At 48.3% G+C, this 26,055-nt stretch overlaps 1 protein-coding gene across 2 annotated transcripts in view; it reads right to left on the bottom strand.

Moving 5' to 3' along the window:
• The window catches only part of SCAPER (S-phase cyclin A associated protein in the ER), a 2,262,878-nt gene that overhangs the window by 1,583,440 nt on the left and 653,383 nt on the right, over nucleotides 1–26,055 (bottom strand). The gene's annotated exons all lie outside the window — the stretch shown is intronic.

Here is a 26,055-nt window from a genome sequence, read left to right as displayed (position 1 = left end):
CAGTCTGCCAGCAGATAAGTACCCTGGTCATCGGGGGACAGACCAGGGGGGTTTTGTAGGGCACCGGGGGTGACACAAGCAGGCACAGAAAGTGCACCCTCAGCGGCACAGGGGTGGCCGGGTGCAGTGTGCAAACAGGCGTCGGGTTTTAGATTGAAAACAATGGAGGGACCCGGGTGTCACTTCAACGATGCAGGCAGGCACAGGGGGGGCTTCTCGGGGTAGCCACCTCCTGGGCTAGGCAGAGGGTCGCTCCTGCACTGGAGTTCGGGTCCTTCAGGTCCTGGGGGGTGCGGGTTCAGTGTTGGTTCCAGGCTTCGGGTCCCTTGTTACAGGCAGTCGAGGTCAGGGGGAGCATCTGGATTCTCTCTGCAGGTGTCGCTGTGGGTGCTCAGGGGGGTCGTCACTGGTTACTCACGGACTCTCAGTCGCCGGAGAGTCCTCCCTTAGGTGTTTGTTTTCTGCAGGTCGAGCCGGGGGCGTCGGGTGCAGAGTTGGAAGTCTCACGCTCCCGGCGGGAAACGTTAAGTCTTTAAAGTTGTTTCTTTGTTGCAAGGAAGTTGCAGGTTTTTGAACAGGGCCGCTGTTCACAGGAGTTTCTTGGTCCTTGGGTGCAGGGCAGTCCTCTGTGGCTTCAGAGGTCACTGGTCCCTGTTGGATACGTCGCTGTTGCAGTTTTCTTCGCAGTTGGGAGACAGGCCGGTAGGGCTGGGGCCAAGGCAGTTGTCCTCTCCATCTTCGCTGCAGGGCTTTAGGTCAGCAGTCCTTCTCTTCTTGTTAAGGTTGCAGGAATATAGTTTCCTAGGTTCTGGTGTGTTTAGGTCTGGGTACACCCTCTTTGTGCCTCCTCCCTGTGGGGAGGGGGGCACATCCCTAATCCTATTAGGAGAATCCTCCACACTCAAGATGGAGGATTTCTCAAGGCAGGGGTCACCTCAGCTCAGGACACCTTAGGGGCTGTCCTGACTGGTGGGTGACTCCTCCTTGTTTTTCTCATTATCTCCTCCAGCCTTGCCACCAAAAGTGGGGGCAGTGGCCGGAGGAGCGGGCATCTCCACTAGCTGGGATGCCCTGGGGCGCTGTAACAAAAGGGGTGAGCCTTTGAGGCTCACCACCAGGTGTTACAGTTTCTGCAGGGGGAGGTGAGAAGCACCTCCACCCAGTACAGGCTTTGTTCCTGGCCACAGAGTGACAAAGGCACTCTCCCCATGTGGCCAGCAACATGTCTGGTGTGTGGCAGGCTCGCAGAAACTGGTCAGCCTACACTGGAAGTCGGGTATGTTTTCAGGGGGCATCTCTAAGATGCCCTCTGGGTGTATTTTACAATAAATTGCACACTGGCATCAGTGTGCATTTATTGTGCTGAGAAGTTTGATACCAAACTTCCCAGTTTTCAGTGTAGCCATATGGTACTGTGGAGTTTGTGTTTGACAAACTCCCAGACCATATACTCTTATGGCTACCCTGCACTTACAATGTCTAAGGTTTTGCTTAGACACTGTAGGGTCACAGTGCTCATGCACATACGCCCTCACCTGTGGTATAGTGCACCCTGCCTTAGGGCTGTAAGGCCTGCTAGAGGGGTGACTTGCCTATGCCACAGGCAGTGTGAGGTTGGCAAGGCTCTCTGAGGGGAGTGCCATGTCGACTTAGTCATTTTCTCCCCACCAGCACACACAAGCTGAGAGGCAGTGTGCATGTGCTGAGTGAGGGGTCCCTAGGGTGGCATCAGACATGCTGAAGCCCTTAGAGACGTTCCCTGGCATCAGGCACCTTGGTACCAGGGGTACCAGTTACAAGGGACTTACCTGGGTGCCAGGGTTGTGCCAATTGTGGAGACAAAAGTACAGTTTAGGGAAAGAACACTGGTGCTGGGGCCTGATTAGCAGGGTCCCAGCACCTTTTCAAATCATAACTTAGCATCAGCAAAGGCAAAAAGTCAGGGGGTAACCATGCCAAGGAAGCATTTCCTTACAGATAGTGTAAATGGTCTATGTTTTTGGGGAAGGCTAAACACAAGAAAAGACAAGACAAATGTATGCCATGGATAATGGGGAGAAAGAATAAGAGACAATCGATCCATGAAATGGCAAGCCTATGGGCGGGGCTGAACCCCACACAGTGTATACAACATGTCTCTTCGAGACAGCACATGCGCTATGTAGCCGAGACCTAAAAAAGGATTTACCTTAACACAAATCGGCAAATAGCAGACAACAACTGCATTGATCTACAGCTGACGGATAAAACAAAGGCTGAGAGACTCTTCTGGTCGCTATGCAAAGTGATTTTAGAGAACCTCATTCAAGAGTCTCCACCCCTAGTTCAGTTTGGGCCATTTGCATTTTACACCATTATAGCCAAAATTCAACTGATGGAGGTAATCAATCTATTTCACAGCCTACAATGACTATCTTAGAAGATGTTCTTCCCGGACACAAGACATGGTGACCTTAAAACTCTTCAGCTATTGGCCTCAATGAGATTCCAGTAATAGTTCTCAAAAGAGAGCTTGTGACATAGGGAACATTCTTTAACTCTTCTTTTAAGTTACTGATCTCTAACTGGTCAAGTCTCAAATTCATGGAAACGCATTATTATAATTCCCTTCCATAAAAAAGATTCACAATCTCTTCCTTGTAACTTCGGTACGCTTGCTTTACTTGACGCAACAGGGAACATTTTCACAGGCTGCATCCTTGAAGAACGGCAGGGCTGGGTCTCTGCAAAGGGGATCATACTGCAGAAACCGCCAGACAAGGAGAGTAGACATCTGGACTCTCTGGGTAGGAAGATGTGTGGCACGGCGGCGGCGATGATGAAGGTCTCCAGTGCCTCAGCACTCTTAGGCAGATATGATCGATCCCTCTGGGACTCGCTGAACAGATTTGCGGAAAAGCTACCTAGGGAGGACAGGCAGGACTTCCAGGAGATCCTTCAAGAGGGAAGTCTGGTGGCCAATCAGATCATCAGTGCAGCCGCAGACGGTGCGGACTTGGCGGCACATGGATACACACATGGGGTTTGCACAAGAAGATCTTCCTGGCTAAGACTCACAGGGTTAAAGCAGGAGGCACAACAGCGTATCATGAATCTTCCGTTTAACGGAAACCCGTTATTTGGAGCCCACACGGATGATGAGATGGCACGTATGAAGGTGGAGGTCGACACGATGAGGGAAGTTGGTTTGGAAAGAAGGAAAGACTTCAGAAGGAGGTACAGACCTTATGACAGGCGCCCGTTCCAACAGAGGGTTCAAACCCCTCATTGGTCCCAGATACCGCAACAGAAGCAAGGGCGTACTCTCTTCCAGTCTCGCAAGGCCACAAGAGACCGAGGATCAAGCAGACCGCAGCAGTCTACCCCCAAAACCCCCACAAACCACTCCGGTTGGGGGAAGTATCACAGAGTTCGCTCACGAGTGGCATGGCATAACGAGACAAATGGGTGCTGAACATTGTAGAGAATGGATACTCTCTTCTTTTCCGACAACCTCCACCTCATTTGCCACCAACCAAGTTGAGGCCTGCTCAAATTAACTTACTACGCAAAGAGGTTCGCTCCCTGTTGCAGAAAAGAGCGATAGAAAAGGTGCCAGCCGCCCAAAGGGGAAAAGGTGTATACTCCAGATATTTTCTAGTAGCAAAAAAGGGTCGGGAAGGAGTCTTCAGACCTATTCCTAGACTTGAGGCTGCTCAACAAATTCATACGGAAACAAAAATTCAGAATGCTGGCTCTTCATCAGATTTTCCCTCAGCTGCATCGAGGAGACTGGATGTGCTCCATAGATCTGCAGGATGCGTATTTTCATATCCCGATTTCACCGAAACATCGAAAATTCCTTCGGTTTGTGATAGCCTCTCAACACTATCAGTTCAAGGTGCTGCCTTTCAGCCTCAAATCTGCCCCTCGCGCATTCTCCAAGTGTGTAGCAACAGTAACGGCACATTTAAGGAAGCAGAAAATCTTCATTTATCCATACCTAGACGATTGGCTACTGAAAGCCTCCTTTCCGGAACAGGCGAAAAAGCATCTAGACATTGTTCTCAGTGTTTTCTGCTCTATAGGTATGCAAGTCAACTTCCAAAAGTCCACTCTCATCCCAACTCAAACCCTCCACTACCTGGGGGCGATATTGAATACAGAGCTAGAAAAAGTGTATCCTTCAGAGGAACGACTATTCTCAATAAGGAGGAAGTGTCACAATCTTCTTGGTTCCCCCGCGCCTATGGCCCGTCAGGTGATATCTCTGTTGAGCTCCATGGCCTCTTGCATTTTCATTGTCCCGAACGCCAGATTGCATATGAGACCTCTTTAAGAGGCTCTAGAAGAAAATGGGAATCAACACACAGGCCAATGGGAGGACAGGATGCTTCTTCCTGTAGGAGCACGTCAATCATTGCAATGGTGGACGCGCAGACATCACCTGTCAGTAGGAGTTCCATTTCACCAACCAATTCCTTCCGACACTCTGGTAACGGATGCATCGCTACTGGGCTGGGGAGCTCATCTGGGTTCCCTACAAGCTCAGGGCCTGTGGTCCAGCAAAGAGAAGACATATCAACCTGCTGGAGCTCAGAGCGGTTGATCTGGCTCTCAAATCATTTGCACCATCGATTCAGGGAAAGTCTCTGCTGGTGCAGACGGACAATACGACGACAATGTATTTTCTGAACAAACAAGGGGGTACGAGATCCCGGCCCCTGCTTCGGGAGTCTCAAACCATTTGGCACTGGCTCATAGCGAGGGGAATGTCTCTTACAGCGATCCACCTCCCAGGGCAGCAAAACGTGGAGGCAGATTTCCTAAGCAGAACCCTCGCGGACGCCCACAACTGGGTTCTTCATGACGAGGTCGTCGCAGACATCTTCGTTCAATGGGTTCAGCCTCAGATAGATCTGTTTGCAGACAAAAATAAACAAAAAATGCCCAGACTTCGCGTCCAGGTTCTACCGTCCGGGGACTCGAGGGAATGCCCTGTTGATAAACTGGTCAGGGATATTTCTCTACACTTTTCCACCGATTCCCCCTGATACCAGCGGTGATAAACTCTACAGATCCAACACCAGAATGATTCTCATAGCCCTGCAATGGCCTCAACAGTTCTGGTACACGGATCTTCTCAAGCTGTCAGAACAACCGCACAAGAGGCTGCTGTGCAGACCGGATCTCCTTTGCAGGCTGGGAGGCAAGATTCTTCACCCCAACCTTCCCTCTCTGAGCTTGACGGCATGGCTCTTGAATTCCTGCAGTATGGGCATCTAGGGCTCTTGCAGGAATGCATGAACATTTTAAAGGAGTCCAGAAGGCCTTCCATGTGGCGCTCTTACGCGTTCAAGTGGAAGAGATTCTACATGTGGTGTCGACAACAGGGTCAGAATCCTATTCTGGCTCAGGAGGAGGTCATATTGTTTTACCTGCTCCATCTGGCGAAATCAGGTCTGCAGTTGTCATCTATTAAGGTACATTTATCTGCCATTACAGCTTATCGTAAGTCTCCTTCTCAGAAATCCTTCTTTACCATGCCAGTAGTCTAGGATTTCTTAGAAGGTTTAAAGAAGGTTTTTCCACCCATTCGAAAACCCTCGCCTCCATGGGAGCTGAACATAGTGTTATCTAAACTCATGGGCCCTCCTTTCGAGCCTATTCACAGAGCTTCTTTGCAACACCTTACATGGAAGACAGCTTTTCTCGTAGCCATTACTTCGGCTAGGAGGGTCAGTGAGATTCAGGCTTTGTCCTCCAGGGAACCGTATACGGTTTTCTATGAGAATAGAGTTGTTCTAAGAACTCATCCATCATTCTTACTGAAGGTGGTGTCGGATTTTCACATCAATCAGACTATATCACTCCCAACTTTTTTCCCCAATCCGGATACTCCGGCGGAGAAAGACTTGCACTCCCTGGATCTGAGAAGTGTATTAAAATTTTACCTGGATAAGACCAAATTGATTAGACGATCTCACCACCTGTTTGTAAATTATGGACATATGAGAACAGGCGATGCGGCCTCAAAACAAACTATTTCTAGATGGATAGTCTCATGTGTTGTAACTGCATATCAATTGGCTAACAAACAGTTATTGGCTAGGCCTAAGGCTCATTCGACAAGAGGAAAAGCGGCTACTGCTGCCCTCCTCAACAATGTTCCAATCTCAGAGATCTGTAAAGCTGCTACATGAAGATCTGTACATACGTTTACTAGGCATTACTGTTTAGATTCAGATGCCAAAGCAGACGCTCAAGTTGGTCAAGCGTCTCTGAGAAATTTGTTTGCATAGTGTATGTCTTTTTCCTGCACTTCTATTAGACAGTCCGCAGAGATAAGGGATGGGCTTGCTAATCTATTCAATGTTTATGACTATTGATGAGGATCCCCTGGAAGAGAAGGATAAGCTACTTACCTGTAAATCCTAGTTCTCTTCCAGGGGTATCCTCATCAAAGTCCTAAACAACCCACCCTCCTCCCCGGACACAAGTCTCCTAGAAGTGCAGAACAGACCATCTATCTAATCTGTTGGATTCTTTGTCACCGTAAAAAAGTACTGACCTAACTGTGAACCAACTGTCACCTCTCCTTCACCCCTAAGGCATGGTGGGATACTGGAGGTGCTCAGGGTCTTAAAGGTACGACGCCAAATTCTGTGGTTCTGCTGTATGCCTATTGGCTAATAATGCTCTGTTGTTTTCAGTGTAGTTTTTTTCTCTTTTCACATGTGTTGCTGGTATTTTTTTCTGTGCCCTCCAATTGGGCTTCAGAAAGTTTTCTTGTAATTATAAGAGAGAGTGTTAAAAAAAAAAAAACTCCATAGAAATAAAGCATTTTAGCCTGTTTATCAACATAGCCCTCATTGCTATTATACACATGTATACATGAATTCTGGCATGGAAATTATCTACTAACAAATGTTATTTTTTCATTTCATACTTATACATGTGTGTTTTTATATATGCTCCGGGATCCCCGCACGAGGGCGGGAATATTCAATGTTTATGACTATTGATGAGGATCCCCTGTAAGAGAAAGGTTAGTTTTGAAGGTAAGTAAAACACATACAAGTCTCAAAGTTGGGGTACAGGTAGCCCACTGTTGGGGGTTCAAGGCAACCCCACAGTTACCACACCAGCAGCTCAGGGCCGGTCAGGTGTAGAGGTCAAAGAGGTTCCCAATACACATAGGCTCCTATGAAGAACAGGGGTGCCCCGGTTCCAGTCTGCCAGCAGGTAAGTACCTGCGTCCTCGGGGTGCAGACCGCAGGGTTTTGTAGGGCACCTGGGGGGGGGGGACAGGGACGCAAGAAGGCACAGAAAATGCACCCTCAGCAGCACAGGGGCGGCCAGGTGCAGTGTGCAAACAGGCGTCGGGTTTTGTATAGAAAGCAATGGAGAGACCCGGGGATCACTTCAACGATGCAGGCAGGAACAGGGGGGGCTCCTTGGGGCAGCCACCACCTGGGCTAGGCAGAGGGTCGCCTGGGGGTCGCTCTTGCACTGGGGTTCGGTTCCTTCAGGTCCTGGGGGCTACGGGTGCAGTGTTGGTTCCAGGCGTTGGGTCCCTTGTTACAGGCAGTCGTGGTCAGGGGGAGCCTCTGGATTCCCTCTGCAGGCGTTGCTGTGGGGGTTCAGCGGGGTCGTCTCTGGTTACTCACGGGCTCGCAGTCGCCGGGGAGTCCTCCCAGAGATGTTGGTTTTCTTTAGGTCGAGCCGGGGGCGTCGGGTGCAGAGGGTGAAGTCTCACGCTTCCGGCAGGAAACGTGAAGTCTTTGGAAGTTGCTTCTTTGTTGCCAAGAAGTAGCTAGTTTTGAGCAGGGCCGCTGTTCACAGGAGTTTCTTGGTCCTTGGGTGCAGGGCAGTCCCCTGAGGCTTCAGAGGTCGCTGGTCCCTGTTGGGTGCGTCACTATTGCAGTTTTCTTCGAAGTTGGGAGACGGGCCGGTAGGGCTGGGCCAAGGCAGTTGTCGTCTCCATCTTCGCTGCAGGGCTTCAGGTCAGCAGTCCTTCTTCTTTGTTAAGGTTGCAGGAATCTAGTTTCCTAGGTTCTGGGGTGCCCCTAAATACTAGACTTAGGGGTGTGTTTAGGCCTGGGAGGGCAGTAGCCAATGTCCTGGAGGGTGGCTACACCCTCTTTGTGCCTCCTCCCTGTGGGGAGGGGGGCACATCCCTAATCCTATTGGGGGAATTCTCCACTCTCAAGATGGAGGATTTAAAAAAGCAGGAGTCACCTCAGCTCAGGACACCTTAGGAGCTCTCCTGACTGGTGGGTGGCTCCTCCTTGTTTTTCTAATTATCTCCTCCAGCCTGGCCGCCAAAAGTGGGGGCAGTGGCAAGAGGGGCGGGCATCTCCACTAGCTGGGATGCCCTGTGGTGCTGTAACAAAAGGGATGAGCCTTTGAGACTTACCACCAGGTGTTACAGTTCCTGCAGGGGGAGGTTAGCAGCACCTCCACCCAGTACAGGCTTTGTTCCTGGCCACAGAGTGACAAAGGCACTCTCCCCATGTGGCCAGCAGCATGTCTGGTGTGTGGCAGGCTGGCAGAAACTAGTCAGCCTACACTGGAAGTCGGGTTGGTATTCAGGGGGCACCTCTAAGGTGTCCTCTGGGTGTATGTTACAATAAATTGCACACTGGCATCAGTGTGCATTTATTGTGCTGAGAAGTTTGATACCAAACTTCCCAGTTTTCAGTATAGCTGTTATGGAACTATGGAGTTCGTGTCTGACAAACTCCCAGACCATATACTCTTATGGCTACCCTGCACTTACAGTGTCTAAGGATTTGCTTAGACACTATAGGGGCAAAGTGCTCATGCACATATGCCCTCACCTGTGGTATAGTGCACCCTTCCTTAGGGCTGTAAGGACTGCTAGAGGGGTTACTTACCTATGTCACAGGCAGTGTGAGGTTGGCATGGCACTCTGAGGGGAGTGCCATGTTGACTTAGTCATTTTCTCCTCACCAGCACACACAAGCTGTGAGGCAGCGTGCATGTGCTCAGTGAGGGGTCCCCAGGGTGGCATAAGACATACTGCAGCCCTTAGAGACCTTCCCTGGCATCAGGGCCCTTGGTACCAGAGGTACCAGTTACAAGGGACTTACCTGAGTGCCAGAGCTGTGCCAATTGTGGAAGCAAAGATACAGTTTAGGGAAAGAACACTGGTGCCTGGGCCTGGTTAGCAGGGTCTTTCAAATCATAACTTAGCATCAGCAAAGGCAAAAAGTCAGGGGGTAACCATGCCAAGAAGGCATTTCCTTACAATGGTGAAACTAGCCTCCCTTTTAGCCATTGTCTGCTGTTCTCTGGAAAAACTAAATGTAGTGAAGAATTCACTCCCGTTAATATACTTCCATGGAATGAGGCCGTTTTTCAGTGTCTGTAAAGTCCAACCCAGCTGCATGATGGAACGTAGCTGTGTTTGCCCATGATATAACCGGGACAAATCTGTCTGAGTGATATCAATAGCAGACAACACTATATTGGATAGTGAATAAATCCTGTTAGACAGTGTATTCATGCTGTTGTAGACAACTGCTAATGCCTTTTCTAAATTTTCTTTATCCAATTGCCTTAAACGTGCAGCAGCCTCAATCTGGGAAAGTTTCCAAATTTCATTGTACATAGCATATAAAAACCTTTTTTCTAGGACCCAGCAAAAAATCCTGCAAATCTACATCTTCAGAAAGAATGTTCAGGTGTTTAACTGCGGCTATCGTGTTGGTCTGTACCCATTGCTGGCACAGCTTACCCACACTGTATGTCGTAACTATACCTGTATGTTGACCCAATACAAAGTGAGGGCTGGCCTGTTAATTGAAAAAACCCCTGTAGAGTTCAAAAAACGCGCTTGACACTCATTAGTGTCAGTGGGCCATATTAACCACCCGCCGGGACTGGAAAGTGAAGAATTATAGATACCAGCCTTAACCATTGCATCTAGCCTGTCCTCTGTGATGGTAAGGACGTATTGCCAACTTTTAAACCTTGCCGGAGTGGGGATACTGGGCGTATTTAAGTCTTTAATTTTCACTAACCCCAGACAGGATGTCTGCTCAATAGTGTCATTTAAGAAAATCATTTGCACAGGAATCAGGCATGCTCGAAATAAAGCCTCCCTACCCTGTATCTGCCAATCTTGTGTTCCCCATACACTTTTCAAATCAATAGTGCTCTTCCAGTATTCGTAACCTTCAACTGCGAGCCGGGAAACAAAGGGATCTGAATAAATCATTTTGGTATCAGTTAGCAAAATGTTCCTAATTTGTGCCGGAGGTATTTTGCGCCTTGCCCAGAAAAGTATGTAAACTTATCACTATAGTATTTTGGGCTCCCCACCAGAGGTGTAGAACAGTGTTCCCACTGAGAGTAGTTTAATACTGGCCTGTATCTGGTGGCACGGTGTAGGTAGTAATGTCCCCAATTGTTATAGCAGAACATTTCCCCATAATTCATTGTATGTTCATATACATCATCAATTTCAAAAGCGGAATAGTCCTTCATTTCAGTTAGCATGGAATCAACTGTTTGGATATCCCAATCATCAGAGACAATATCAGGTGTAATTACATCAGTCATTTAAATTTTGAACACGTATGGTATTTGAATAATTTCTGTAGGCCCGTATATATCGAATGGAACTTTGTCCCACACAATCCCATCAGAAATCGGTATTGCTGTAACATTTACGGGGGACAAGTCTCTTCGGACCTTATGTGAAGAATGATATGGAGTTAAAACTTCATCCGCAGGCTCCACAGAGGAGCGATCAGGAATATAGTGACCATTTATAAGCAAAAAGAAAACAGTCACAAAGCCAACCCATAAAAATAATGCAAAAAAATGTCAAACAGAACCATAAATAGTTCCATGGGTATTTCAAATAGGTCTTTTTAAGCCATTGATACAGCTGACTTATTTTTGAAACATTGTCAACCACAGTAGTGGATGAATCTGAAGAAAAATCTATGTCAATAAAATAGCCAGAGGCAGTCTCTTCGAACAAGGGAGCCGGTGCACCATCTGTACTTTGGTCCACTTCACGTGGGGGCTCTTGGTAGACAGTGTCAGCTAGATCTTGAACCGGGGTGGTCACTGAAGAAGTGACAGGAACTAGCAAGAGTTCATTTTCCGCCCTCCCCATGGTCAAGGAGGTGTTTGTAACAGCATTTGACATTGGTGCGTAGTGTATAGTAGTGCTGTTCACCCTACTATGTAGGCGAATTTCCTGTTGGGTAGTGAGAGGGGATCAGGAACCACCCAAGGGACCTCTTGGTCTACTGTGAAGGATCGGCCACATGGTGTAATTTGATGTCATCAATGGAGACAAATCGTTTTGTTTTCGAACCAGACAGCAGTGGTAAGATGACAGTCCTGAAGGATCGAACAAACTCCTTCACTGCGATCGTCTCAAGAACCAGATCCCCGACTTTAGGAATCCAGCCAGTCGACGTTTTCGGTAAATCCCTTATTCCTAAATTGGCAGCACTTGCAGATGATTTATCATCACGAAATTGCTGTAGCACCTGTAAAACAGTGAGACGTTCATTTATGTCAAATGGTGTTTCTGCTGCCACCATACCAGGGGCATCAAGATCAGGGACATACATAGGTATCCCAAAGAGAACCTCTTGAGTGCGTCCCCCCAAGCACCGTCTTGGCAGATTATTCAGTGCTCTCCGGACCCCATACAAATCAAATCATAAACATTTATAAAGCGCGCTACTCACCCGTGCGGGTCTCAAGGCGCTAGGGGGAAGGGGTTACTGCTGCTCGAAAAGCCAGGTCTTGAGTAGTCTCCGGAATGCGGAGTGGTCCTGGGTGGTCCTGAGGATGGTGGGGAGGGAGTTCCAAGTCTTGGCCGCCAGGTAGGAGAAGGACCTCCCACCCGCCGTGGAGCAGCGGATGCGAGGGACAGCGGCGAGAGAGAGGCTGGTGGAGCGAAGAAGACGGGTGGGAGTGTAGAAGCTGAGGCGGCGGTTGAGGTATTCGGGTCCCTTGTTGTGGAGGGCTTTGTGTGCGTGGGTGAGGAGTCGGAAGGTGATCCTTTTGCTGACGGGAAGCCAGTGCAGGTGTCTCAAGTGGGCGGAGATGTGGCTGTTGCGGGGTATGTTGAGGATGAGGCGGGCGGAGGCGTTTTGAATTCGTTGCAGACGTTTCTGGAGTTTAGCGGTGGTTCCGGCGTATAGGGTGTTGCCGTAGTCCAGGCGGCTCGTGACGAGGGCGTGGGTCACGGTCTTTCTGGTGTCGGCGGGGATCCAACGGAAGATCTTTCGGAGCATGCGGAGGGTGAGGAAGCAGGAGGATGATACGGCGTTGACTTGTTTGGTCATGGTGAGAAGTGGGTCCAGGATGAAACCGAGGTTGCGTGCGTGGTCTGAGGGGGTCGGTGCGGTGCCAAGGGCCGTGGGCCACCAGGAGTCGTCCCAGGCGGTCGGGGTGTTTCCGAGGATGAGGACTTCCGTTTTGTCTGAGTTCAGTTTCAGACGGCTGAGTTTCATCCAGTCTGCGACGTCTTTCATTCCATCTTGCAGGTTGGTCTTGGCGCTGGTGGGGTCCTTGGTGAGGGAAAGTATCAGCTGAGTGTCGTCGGCGTAGGAGGTGATGATGATGCTGTGTTTGCGTACGATGTCGGCGAGGGGGCTCATGTAGACATTGAAGAGAGTCGGGCTAAGCGAGGAGCCTTTGTGGGACGCCGCAGATGATCTCGGTGGGGTCTGAGCGGAAAGGTGGGAGTTAGACTCTTTGGGAGCGGTTGGAGAGGAAGGAGGTGATCCAGTCTAGGGCCTGTCCTTGGATCCCGGTGGAGCGGAGGCGGGTTATTAGGGTGCGGTGGCAGACGGTGTCGAAGGCAGCCGAGAGGTCGAGGAGGATGAGGGCGACTGTTTCTCCGTTGTCCATCAGGGTTCTGATGTCATCTGTGACTGAGATGAGGGCGGTTTCTGTGCTGTGGTTGGCTCGGAATCCGGACTGAGAGGGGTCGAGAAGGTTGTTGTCTTCAAGGAAGTTGGTAAGCTGCTTGTTGACGGTCTTCTCTATGACTTTGGCAGGGAAGGGGAGGAGCGAGATGGGGCGGAAGTTCTTCAGGTCGCTTGGGTCCGCAGTAGGTTTCTTCAGTAGGGCGTTGACTTCAGCGTGTTTCCAGCTCTCGGGGAAGGTAGCAGATGAAAAGGAGCTGTTGATGATGGTCTGGAGGTGCGGGGCGATGATGTCGTCGGCTTTGTTGAAGATGAAGTGTGGGTAGGGGTCCGAGGGGGCACCGGAGTGGATGGAGTTCATGGTGGCTTTGGTCTCTTCCGTGTTGATGTGGGTCCAGGCGTTGAGGGTGATGGCTGGGGTTGTGGGTTCTGTGGTGGTCGGCTGGGTCTGGTGTCCGAAGCTGTCGTGTAGGTCGGTGATCTTACGATGGAAGAAGGTGGCGAGGGAGTTGCAAAGGTCTTGTGAGGGCGTGATGGCGTTGGAGAGCTCTTTGACGATGTTGAAGAGTTCTCTGCTGTTGTGGCTGTTTTTGTCCAATCTGTCTGTGAAGAAATTTCTTTTGGCGGCACGGATCAGTTGGTGGTGTTCGCGGGTAGCGTTCTTGAGGGCAGTCATGTTATCTGCGGTGTGGTCCTTACGCCAGGCTTTCTCGAGAGTGCGGCAGTTTTTTTTTGATTCCTTAAGGGTGTCAGTGAACCAGAGAGGTTTTTTGGTGTTGGTCTGTCTTGGGAGGCGTCTGAGGGGAGCGAGGTTGTCTGCGCAGTTGGTGATCCAATTCGTGAGGCTGAGGGCTGCGTCGTTGGGGTCGGAGGAGAAGGTGGGTTGGTTGTCGATGAGGGTGGAGAGAAGCTGTTCTTCTGGGATTTTATTCCACTGTCGACGTGGGATGGGTTGTGTGCGGAGGTGGCGAGTCTCGCGTCGGAAGGTGAAGTGGACACATCTGTGGTCGGTCCAGTGTAAAGCGGAGGAGTGGCTGAAGGATACGTGGTTGCTGGCGGAGAAGATGGGGTCGAGTGTGTGTCCGGCGATGTGGGTGGGGGTGTTCACCAGTTGCTTGAGACGAGGTTGTCGAGCAGGGCGGTGGTGTTGGGGTCGTTGTTCTGTTCCAGATGGAAGTTGAGGTCGCAGAGGAGGATGTAGTCCGGCGAGGCAAGGGCGTGCGGGGAGATGAAATCGGTGATAGAGTCGCTGAAGAGGGCACGCGGTCCAGGGGGTCGGTAGATGAGAGTTCCTCTGAGGGTGGTCCTGGGGTCTGTGTGGATCTGGAAGTGCAGGTGTTCGGCGGCGAGGGGGGTGTCTTCGGTGGAGGTGGTGACGTTGATGGAGTCCTTGAAGACGATGGCGATTCCTCCTCCTACTTGGTTGGTGCGGTCTTTCCTGGAAATCTTGTAGCCTTCGGGATTGGCTATGGCGATGTCGGGGGCCAAGGAGGTGTTCATCCAGGTCTCAGTGATGAAGGCGACGTCTGGTGCGTAACCAACTGGATACAGGTGATGTAACCACCTGCAGCCTGAACCTAATACTCGAGCTGTCAAGGACTGCTTTAGATCACGATTCCGCCTCTCCACGACCGAATTTCCCTCAGGTTGGTATGGTGAGGAGTAATGGAGTTCAACACCTATCGTCCCCATGGTGTCCCTGAATGCCTTAGAGGCAAATGCAGGGTCCTGGTCAGAATGGAATGCTGCAACCGCATATGTACCGATAAAGATCAGCAAGTATTTTATAACAGTCCGGGCGTCAGCTGACCACTGTGGCCATACCCACAGCAATCTAGAACAAGAATCTACAGCGACTAAAATGTATTTGTATGCACCATCAGGCTGTAAGGGACCACAATGGTACAGGTACATACACTGTAGTGGCCTGTTGGACACAAAGAGGGATGTCTGCGGTGGGTGTTTGATATTAGAGCCCTTGATCTGCTGGCAAATATCACAGCAAAGGTCATACTTTTTTGTTCGTCTGAGTAGACAAGGCCACCAGAAGCGTTTCTGTAGGAGTGTTAATGTGGCCGATATACCAGCATGTGCAGAAGTGAAACCCTCATGCAATGCTTTAATTAGGTCTAATCTCTGGTCTTCATTGGGGGATTACTCGATCTCCAACCCCAGGATTTGCTGTGTAAGCAACATTCTGCGCACTGATATGGCAAGTATAGTTTGTAGGGTATCCTTTCGGAAGGGGCTTTCCTGCAGCCGAAGCTTTAACGGCAGTCAATATTTCATTCACCAATCTCGTCTGAGAACGAGTCACTGCAGCCACAGAAGCCGTAGCTACTGCTGCTTTGGCCGCTTCATCAGCCAATGTATTACCAGTAACGTGTACTCCTACACGTTGGTGTCCCAATGTATGTACTACATGGACACACAGCAGCTTATCCTTAAGATCAGCCACCCTCCCCCACAATATTTTGTGTTTAATAGTGTTCCCTTTAGAATCTCTAAACCCATTCAGTTTCCAATGATTGAGATAGTCTTTGTATGACTGGACGCAGTAATAAGTGTCACAGACTATTAAAGTCCGGCATCCTGGCTCAGCATGTTCGAGCGCTAGAATAAGAGCTTTAAGCTCAGCCAACTGGGCTGTGCAGTCCCCTAAGGTCTGCGTGTAGGTATTGTAAGGGTGGAAGACTCCATCTTCCATCACTCCGCTCACGGCTGCGCAAGCTGCCGAATATTGGTTTAGTACCTACAGCCGGTTGTGCTGAACCATCAGTGTATATGACAGTATGGTATCTGTTTAGTGGCAAGATATTTAGAGGAGCAGGGTACTCTTGTTCATACTGGAGAAACTCTTGTGTCTGAAGTTTTGGATCGAATATATAATCGACATCAGTGGCGGTCAGAGACGTTGCCCATTGAATCCAACGGGTATGTAATGCTTTAGCGTTAGGTACGCTTCCTTTGGTGACAGCCTCTAAAGCCGGCACCAGGGAAACAACAATAATACGTTTCCCCTGGGCAAGTGGCCTCTCTTTTATGACGCCCATCTGAACTGTCGTCAGAATCTTTTCTGTAGGTGCAAAACGCTGTTCAGCATTGGAGTATAAATGTGATTTATACGCTATGGGTACTGTGTCATCCTCATTGAAGGTGACATAAGTAAATCCAATGGCACCAGCAATTATTCTGATGACCAAATTTGTTTTATTGTCACGCGTGTGCAAGTGTTTACTTCTAGCATGTCCTGTTGCATTTCCCTAAGGATACGTGTGTGTTCAATTGTCCAGTGTCTGCTAGAAAAATTGGGCTGAACTAAGTCATAAAGTGGCTTGATACGTTGTGCATAATCTGGAATGTATGTTCTGCCTAAATTAAAGAAACCTAGTAATGACTGTAGTTTCTTAAGTGTGTTAGGAGGGTGCAGTTGAGCACATTTTTCGAGAAAGTGGAGGCCAGGCTCTTTCACTCGTTTGATAGCTCATATCCCAGGAATAATACACTGAGAAAGGCGATCTTGCTTTTCTTAAAATTTAATTTGTAACCGAGTTCTGCAAATCCCAGAATGATCCGATCGACCCTTGTAAGATGAATGTCAAGGACGTCGTCAGTGAGATATGTCATCCACGTAGGATAACGCCTCGGAATCAATATCATGTAATATTGATGTTACACTTGCTGAAAATAGCCCCGGGCTATTTTTATAGCCTTAAGGTAAACAACAAAAGCGTTTCTGAGAGCCAAATGAGAATGCACTCAGGTCCTGACTTTCATGTGCTAAATTCTGGCAGAAGAATCCATTAGATATGTCTAATGTTGTTTTATTTTTTTTACGCACTATATTGTTTATTAGTGCTGTGTGAATTTTGTACAGCATATGTGCATGTATGACTATTTAAATGTCTATAATCAATAACTATACTATATGAATGGTCCAGCTTTATAACGGGGAATAACGGATTATTCATTGCAGATGTACAGGGCTCAATCACTCCCTGGTACTCAAGTTGGGCGAGGATCTCCCACACCAGAGCTTTTGCTTCATGTTTAACAGGATATTGTGGCTGCGGTTGGTGTGTAGACCTAACGGGAATAACATGATAAGGAGATTCCTTGTCCCAACCTACATGATTGCGATAGAACACAGGTGTCTGTGCTAAAGCCCATTCAGAAGCATAGGCTTCTTTGTCTGCTTCCGGAACAAGATCGGAGAAAGAAGGCAAAATGACATCTTCCCCATGTGGGAGCTAGCGGACGTGTTCAGGTGGCCAGTCTCTTTGGGCCAATAGAATATCACTAGTAAGTTCATCCCAAAATATCACATTAATAGTGCGTTCCACGTCTTCCTCTATCTGAATCTTTAAATCATAAACCCTATCGGGGGGAAGAACGCGACCGTCCGTTGTTTCAACTGCGATGAAATCACTAATTTCTGTCGCATCCAGATGATCTTTCAGACTCTGGCGACATATACCTCTGCCGCGCTGTCTAACAGAGTCACTGCCCACGTCTTGTTCCTCAACAGTGTTCTCAAGTATACTGGCATTTTTAGCTGTCAACGCTGCCACCTTCTTTTTAAACTGTGGCTTTTGCTGAGTAGTCTTTTCTTCTTTTTTAATGGTAGACTGCGGCGAGTCTCTTTTATTTCATGTATTCAGGACGTCGATCTTGACGGCCCCCTCTCTCGCTACGTCTATCCGGTGCGTCGTGAAAGGAACGAGAGGGACGTGAATCAGTATATCTGTCTGGAGTTTTAATTTTCTCCCTATTTCTGAGATTATATCTCCTTTCGGAGTTCTCGGGGTGTGGAGAATCAACTCTCTTATTTCTTCTTTCTTTTAAATCTTTGTTTGTCCCAGTGCTTCTTAGAGCCCTCTTGTGCCTGCTTTATACCGTCCTTATGGGCGGTACCTTGAACTCCAATTTTTTGGGGTTTGGCTCCCAAACTATCCCGTCCTATACTAGTATAGGTATCGGAAATAATTTTCGGTAGCTGTCTCTCTTGTTCCCGGTGTGGAGTTTCCCAGAGACACTGGCGAATTGCCAGTGCTACCGCTTCCCCTTTAATATTACTGAGTATTATTGAGAATACTGCGTCAAAGTTACGCATTAATTTCATCCCCAAATCCAGGACTGGTGCAGCCCCATGCTCATTTTGTATTTGTTTTAACACTTCCGGTAAATTGGCAAGTATCGGGGTAACATGTGGTAGTATATATGGTAGCGAGGACTGTACCCCATGAGGCACAGTCATCCACCGAGGGAACCATCCCAAAGGGCAAGCACATAGTGAGCAGTCTATGTTTTTCCTGTGGTCCCGTATGGGGAAACACAGCTTCCAGCCGATTACTTTTCTGAGCAATCCATAACGGTATTTTTTCTCGTTCCACGGGTACTTTACCCATAATAGTATGCACGGTTTGTGGATTAATCCCAGTAGCGCTGGTGTTGTGTTCAATGTTTGCATTACGAACTAAACTAATTGTCTATATAATGTCACTAATTCATTATGTAAATCTCACAGATCAGCTATTGGCATATTTTGTATGCCTGGGTGAGGTGTGTAGGTGGCAAACATAGGCCATGTTGGTCCGTCATTACTTAATGGACCTAACCTCACTCTTTGTAGTACATGTGGTAGGGTGCCTTTGAACCAGTTCTGATGCTCTTGGTATGTGAGCAATATTTCATGATACTGGTATGCTCAGTACCGTAAAGGCACGTTCGCAATTTCATATGTGTGGAATGTATGTGTTCTTTGGTCTACCTCAGGAAAGGTGACCCAACAGTAAAATGTTTCTGTTTGGTATGCTTCATGAGCATCCCCGCCCTCTTCTGTAAGGTCATGCATTAATAAATGTTGTGTTAGTGCTTGTCTAGCATTTTCAGGAATATCTATGGCAGCAGCCATTTCGTTTAGAGAAACGGAACACCAAAATGGGGAGTATAAGTCATTTTATGAGTTCGAGCTCGAACAACCTACAGCTTAATCAGGTGTTACCTTTTCGGCTGAGGAGGATTTTCCCAAAGACCACGGACGTCTCTGTATAATGGTACTTAGGGTACCTGTTGTCTGTGAGACAGTGATAGTCGGGGTATCTGTAAATTAGTGCCTAAACACCATCGTTGGTGGCGCCATGTTGTAGTTTGGACTCTTGCTCTGGGCAAGACTGCTGGTTAAAGGATGACAGTACTTTTGCTTGTAAGCGACTACACCTTTCCTACAACAAGTCTCAACTGTTGTCCCAACCTTACCAGCTCAATAGCTGCACCTATCCAGAAACACAATAGTAAATGGTGATTTGTGGCAGCCTTTACGCATGGACTCGAGAATAAGACATCTCAGTGAGTTTCGTGGTTAAACAGAGATTACCCCTTTCTCACAGATATATCATGTCTCATACAAACACAGGCAGTAACAAAGATGCTGTAGAGTTTCAATAGTTTTTATTTAACATAACTGTAATTTGTGATAAGTTGCATGGACTGCAATGATTAGGATAATGAATAATGCAAGGAACAGAATTGTGAAGACGAGAGTCATTATTACAAAGACCCCCGCCATCTTGCAATGTATGGAAAAGACATACGAGATGTAATATGCCCTAATCCCCTAATGTGTGAGGCCTAACCTCCTACCTAAAGGAGAGCTGGGTTTGCTAAACCTAATCTGCCAAAGCCCCCAACCCTCATTACCTTGGAATGAGGTCTCTATCTCAGACTCCGCAGGGACACTAAGACTGGGTCAGCGTCAAGACGACTGCAGCATCGATATCAGCGATGGTGGCGATGCCATCTGGTCGGAATCCCTCTGATTATCTGTCTAAAGTGCAATGTATTTATACAGATCTACAAGGACCCCTGACGTATGTGTGTTCCTAAAAAACAGATAACAGACATGCTTGGGACGGCAATTAATATAAACAATCCCTCGAAAGTATAGAGAGGGAAAATCCCTAAGTGTGAACACCTACTGTTTGTTTGTCTTTGTTGCTTGATCTTGACGCCTTAGCACGGTGATACTGATAATGTAACTCATAACAAATGGCCTAACTATAAACAAGGCAGCCATCTTAGAAGAATTAAATGGGCTAAGACAAAGCAAGCTAAGTAGGTTAAAAGTCACTACGTGACGGGGGCACGAGTCTGCAAGCCAGAGGCTAAGCTAACTCCTGTTATCCCATTAAAAACAAACTAGGATTCACTACACCTGTTGGGTGAGTGAAAGAATAAACAAAATGACATTAGATAGAAAAGAAGAAAGAGGATCAATAGACCTCTATGTACAATATGAAACAAAACGTTTCCACCGGCAGGCGTAAATCAACTTAGTAGAGGGACGCCTGGCTGCCAGAATGACATCATAGACTTCGGGAGGGAGGTCATAAACCATCAACTGTCGCCGTTCAACCTCCATGCATGAAGCTGCAAAGTTGACAGGTTCGGGTGGAGAACCTTCCCCTGCTGCTGCGATAGACGATCCTCCAGAAGAGGCAACCTGATTGGAGGACTGATGCTCATCTTAAGAAGCTCTGGATACCAGACTCTCTGTGCCCAATCCGGAGCTACTAGGATTACTTGGGCCCGGTCGTTCTTGATTTTCTTGATAACTCGGGGCAGAAGTGGTATGGGCGGAAAGGCGTACAGGATGCCTGAACTCCACTTGCGATGAAAAGCGTTGCCTAGCGATAGCCCCCTTGGAAACTCCAACACACAAAACTGCTGACATTGCGTGTTCTCTACAGAGGCCAACAGATCTAACCAAGGCTCTCTCCACTGCTGAAAGAGTCCTTGTGCCACCTCTGGACGTAGATCCCATTCGTGATCCGCTAAACATCTTCAGCTGAGTTAGTCCGTCCTGGCGTTCAGAGAACCTGCCAGGTGTTGCACCACCAGGGATATGCCCTGCTGTTCCAGCCATGTCCAGAGACACAGAGTCTCTTGACAAAGGGTCCACGACCCCACACCGCCCTACTTGTTGCAGTACCACATTCAGTAGTGTTGTCCGTCAACACCTGCACTACCTTCCCTTTCACAACAGGAAGAAATGCTTTTAATGCTAGACAGATCGCCCAAAGCTCCAACAAGTTGATATGGAGGCCAGATTGCACCGGAGACCAGCGACCTCTGATCTCCACCTCTCCCAGATGGCCGTCCCATCCAAGAAGGGACGCATCTGTCACAACTGTGAGAATTGGTTGGGGAAGGGAGAGGAGTCTGCCTTTGACCCAGTGGCAGTTCACTAATCACCACTGCAGATCCTTTGTAGTTCGCTCCGAGATTTGAACCACATCTGTAGGATTCCCCTGATGCTGTGCCCATTGGAACTTCAGGTCCCACTGCAGAGCCCTCATATGCCATCCGGCATGCTTGACCAATAGGATGCAGGAAGCCATGAGTCCCAACAGCCTCAGAGTCTGTATCACCGAAATCCAGGGTAGAGGCCGAAACATCGGTATCATAATCTGAATATCCTGGACTCGACGCTCGGGAGGATAGGCCTGATACTGCACAGTGTCCAGAACAGCTCTGATAAAAGGAGAGGGAGTCAGGTGTGACTTTTGCACATTTATAGTGAAACCCAGCGAATGCAGGAGGTCCGCCGTCGTCTGGAGATGGGTGACAAGAGCCTGGGGCGTCGGAGCCTTCAACAGCCAATCGTCTAGGTAGGGGAAGACTGAAATCCCTAACCTGCGCAGATGGGCTGCCACCACCGCCATCACCTTTGTGAATACCAGAGGGGCACTGGTGAGACCGAAAGGGAGCACAGTAAACTTAAAGTGCTTGTGGCCCACCTTGAACCGCAAGTAACGCCTGTGGGCGGGCAAGATGGGAATATGAAAATACACATCCTGCAAGTCCAATGCTACTATCCAGTCTCCTTGGTCTAGGGCAGACAAGACCTGAGCAAGAGGGAGCATCTTGAATTTCTCCTTCCTGAGGAAGAGTTTGACGTCCCTTAAATCCAGGCTAGGACGAAGGCCCTTGTTCTTTTTAGTATGGACAAGGTTTTGCAGAATCACACTAGGAGGGCTTGGGCGCAGTGGAGGGGGGCTATGTGGTGGTCTCACATTGGCCAGACCCTCTGGGTCTAATGGTACACAACCATGTCCACTCCTGGGATGTTGTGAAGCCGGAGGATGGTGGCTGAATTGTGGCTGGTGTGGTACCGCGCCCCTTCCGAAGCCTCGAAAGGGACGGAAGACAGACTGCTGTCGAGCTGGGGCTGAGAGACCAAGGATTTGGCCGTAGCTCGAGAATCCTTGAACCTCTCAAGCGCAGAGTCTGCCTTCTCACCAAAAAGGTGAGAGCCATCAAAGGGCATTGTCCATCAAACTCAACTGGACATCCCCTGAAAAGCCAGTCGAATGTAGCCAGGCGTGATGACGTAGGGCCACTGTCAGCGCAATCGCTCTACCCAGCGAGTAGTCAAGTCCAATCCACACCTGATTGTAAACTTGGCTGCATCTCTCCCATCCTTGACAGCCCGGGTGAGTGTGTCCCATACGCCCTCCGGGACCTGGGGCGGCACCTATGCCACCGTATCCTATAAAGTATGGGAAAAACGTCCCAATAGGCAAGAGGTGTTTACTGAACTCTTGGATTGCCTATCCGGGGGAACGGAAGGGAAAGCACCACGGGAAGTGGAGGCTTGGACAACCAAGCTCTCCGGGGTGGGGTGTTGGGAAAGGAAACTAGGGTCGTTTGGAGCAGGTCTATGGCAGCGGCCGACTGTCCTATTCACAGGAGCGCCTGTGCTGGGTTTGGACCATGTTCCCAGAAGGACATCCGTTAAGCCTCATTGAAAGGCTCTGATGTAGTTACCCCTGGGTGAAGCACCTCTGTCAGGAGATTTGTCTTGACTGGCACCGTGGGCAGGTCTAGGTCCAAGACCTCAGCTGCCCTACGCACCACCATAGCATAAGAAGCTCCCTCCTCAGTAGCCACATTAGGAGGAGAGAGCATGCCAATATCTGGAGACTTGTCCAGTCGACTGGCTTCCCCTAGATCCTCATACCAGTCCTGATCTTGCTCCAAATCACACTTCAAAGGGTCCTCAGACTCCTCCCACTCCTCTCCTGTGCCTGGCTGTTCAAAATAAGGCTCAGGCAATGATCTGGGCCTAATGGGTGCTGTAGGAGTCGGAGTCGTGCGACGTCGTTCCGGCTCATTCGCAATGAGGATGGGGATACCACCAGTGGGCGCCGGTGGTGGAGGAGGCATTGAAGTCTGACCCAGCGTCAGAGGTCGACTGTGAGGGACCGGCACCGGTCTGGATCTGTTATCGGATCCTGGGGTCCCCAACGGTGCATAGGCCGAAGTCGCTGACGTCGAACCCGATGGGGCCCCTGCTGAGCCCGAAGACCCACCTGAGGATGCAGCCTGCTCACAATCAAGGCGCATAGCCTCGTAAAATTCCTTTAGTTGAGCGGGGGTCGCTCCGGTCCCCGGAAAAGGGGGAAGAAGTGGAGTCAGCCATGGTGACGGCTCCGCAGAACAGCGCACGGAACGTCGACGTTCCCTGGACGCCTCGTTGGCCGATGGGCATGGCGAAGTCGAAGTCCGCTTGGACTTCTTGTGCCTCTTACCTGAATGATCGGATGACCTAGAATGCGAGGAAGAGGACTTGGAGCTCCGGGAGCAGTGCCGCGACCTCCTCCTACTGCAGGACTGTGACCCCCTCGGAGTCATGCCGACCGAAGACACCTGTCAGGCCGCTAGAAGTTTGAGCGATCTCTCCCTCAAGGACTTCGGAGCCATGGCCCGACAGTCGGAACAGGAAGGAGAGTCTTGATCCTTCTCCAAACACCAGAGACACACTTTGTGTGGGTCCGTAACCAACATGGTGCGATGACATGCACCACACGGTTTGAATCCAGTCTTTCTAGAAGACATGGTCAAACAATCAAGCTGAAAAAGCTCGACAACCGTCGAAGAAAAAGGGTAGCTCTTTCCACATCTGCGCTTAACCGGCGCAGAAGGAAAAGAACTGATGTACGTGCGCCGAGGTACTGCCCAGCAGAAAAATTCCAGATTCGAAGCTGACGGCAGGAAATTCTAAGGTAAGGAATCTGCAGCTAGAAGTCTCTATCAGATTTAGCAGTTTCTATAGCCTTGGCAATGGCAATTCTGCAAAGTGCATTGGGATGGATAGACTCTTCCCCTTCATTGTCATTATTGGTATTCTCTCTATGTCCTTAAGGAGAGAGCGAACTGGTTTCTAGAAAAAAATCAATGTGTAATTGGGTAGATTTATATTAAATATCTTTGTGAAACAGACTGCCGCTAGGTGCTGGCAATCCTGGAAAGTGGCATTCCATGCTGTGTACTGTGAAATACAGATATTGAAAAGCAGTAATTGAAAACCTTTTTGGAATAAGGGGACATACATGATCCATCTCAAGTCAAGTCTTTTTCAAGCCCTCCCACTGCAACACAGCCTTCTGCCCTCAAGTCCCTAACCGGTACAGCCATTAAAATGCAAGGAAGTATCCAGGGGCATTTCAACCAAGGACCTATAATCCAAATGTAGTACCTTAAGGATGATTCTACCTAGTTTTAGCAGTCACAAAAGTCTGTTTATGGCCTTAGACATATCATTAAAATTCGTAAGACCAATAATTGTGTTCACTTCTATGTTCTGCACTGTTTAAAATTTGGGGTTTGTCGATAGTTAAAAAGTAATTCAAGAATTGGAAATTAATATGTTCTTTCTGTGGGTGTTTTAAAACTAACAACTTCTGTAGACCTTCCTCTCTTTTCCATACATCACAAGCACTTTAAAGAAAGGAGTGAGACAACTTTGGTAGTATGCACTGCAATAATCAGCACCTTTGTGCTACCAAATCTTTTTGTGCTCCTAATTGTGAGAAAAAGACTTAACTTGGAAAAGTTCTGTGTGCCAGGGTACTCTTCTGGTACCAAAGTGTCAAGACAGACACTTTATTCTTTCTGATTCTGAGACGTTCCATGAGAATCATGGAAGATCTGAGTCTTAGATGATGTCATCCCTTCCCCAAAAAAGTGCAAACACTGATGATGAACAATTGGTTATGCCTTAAATGGCATTATATTCTAGATCCTACTCTTTGGGTGTGAGGAACCAGATATTGTGACCACTTTTTGTCTCCCAACCCTTGGCCATCCATCTAACTGTCAGAAATATGGGAGCTAGCTTTAAAAAGAATCTCCTTCCCCACTCAAGTCAAAGTTGTTATCAAAAGTGTTTTAGTTAATCTCCATTGAATTCTACCACAACTGCAAAGTTGAGAGGTTTTCCATCACCATATGTGTTGCCTGCTCTTTTATCACCTATAGCAACTGAGTTCTCATCAGCTGCTTGATTCATCTGTAGCCTACTGCCAACTCTAAAATCTCTCCACTGGTGCTAGTTAAATAAAGGTCAAACCCTTTTTGTGGTTCACAAAGGCTTTCATGGCTCATCGCCAGTCTACTTAACCAACCTTTTTTTCTGCACTGCCCGATCTGATGCCTGAGGTTAGTCTCCCAAAGCTGTATCTAAAAAATTATGCCCAAGCTTAAACGGTTTGGGGAAAGATCACTACAGCAACACGGCCATACACTCTAGAACTCTCTCCCAGCCACATCGCTACCAGGAAAATAAATTACGATCCTTTCACCAAACACTTGAAAACCCACCACTGCACACAACAGTTTGCTGCTTAATACCATTCATTAAATGTGTTTCACAGTGGCATGCTTGTGCACACTACAGCTTCCTCTGGTCACATAAATGCAGTAAAAAAGCAATAAAAAAAATATAATCTACAGTTTGCTCACTAGTTCGCACCAGAACTAGAGTCTCCTCTAAAGATGGAACAGGCATTTTTTCCAAGGCCTTGAAGGCCTCTAACCTTAAAATCCAAGTTCTAAAACCTTAGACATAAGCTCCTGCACCATTTACTGTGCAAAATTCAACTGACTTTTGAGATGTAAATTATTCAGGGTTGTCTCCCAAAAACGTTTTCAGAACTGGTTGAAACTTCCTTTACTGGTTGAGCAGTTTACTACCATATTCTTCGAAAGTAAGGTCTTATTAACCACAAAGTATTAATTAGATGCTGCACCTGTTACCCATCTACCTTTTGTATGAATCTAAAAAAAAAAAAAAAAAAACGACTAA

This window comes from Pleurodeles waltl, chromosome 3_1, assembly GCF_031143425.1.
Source record: "Pleurodeles waltl isolate 20211129_DDA chromosome 3_1, aPleWal1.hap1.20221129, whole genome shotgun sequence".
Classification (NCBI taxonomy): Eukaryota; Metazoa; Chordata; class Amphibia; order Caudata; family Salamandridae; genus Pleurodeles; species Pleurodeles waltl.
Note: the sequence above shows the minus strand (reverse complement) of the source record. Positions and strands in the feature narration are given on the sequence as shown.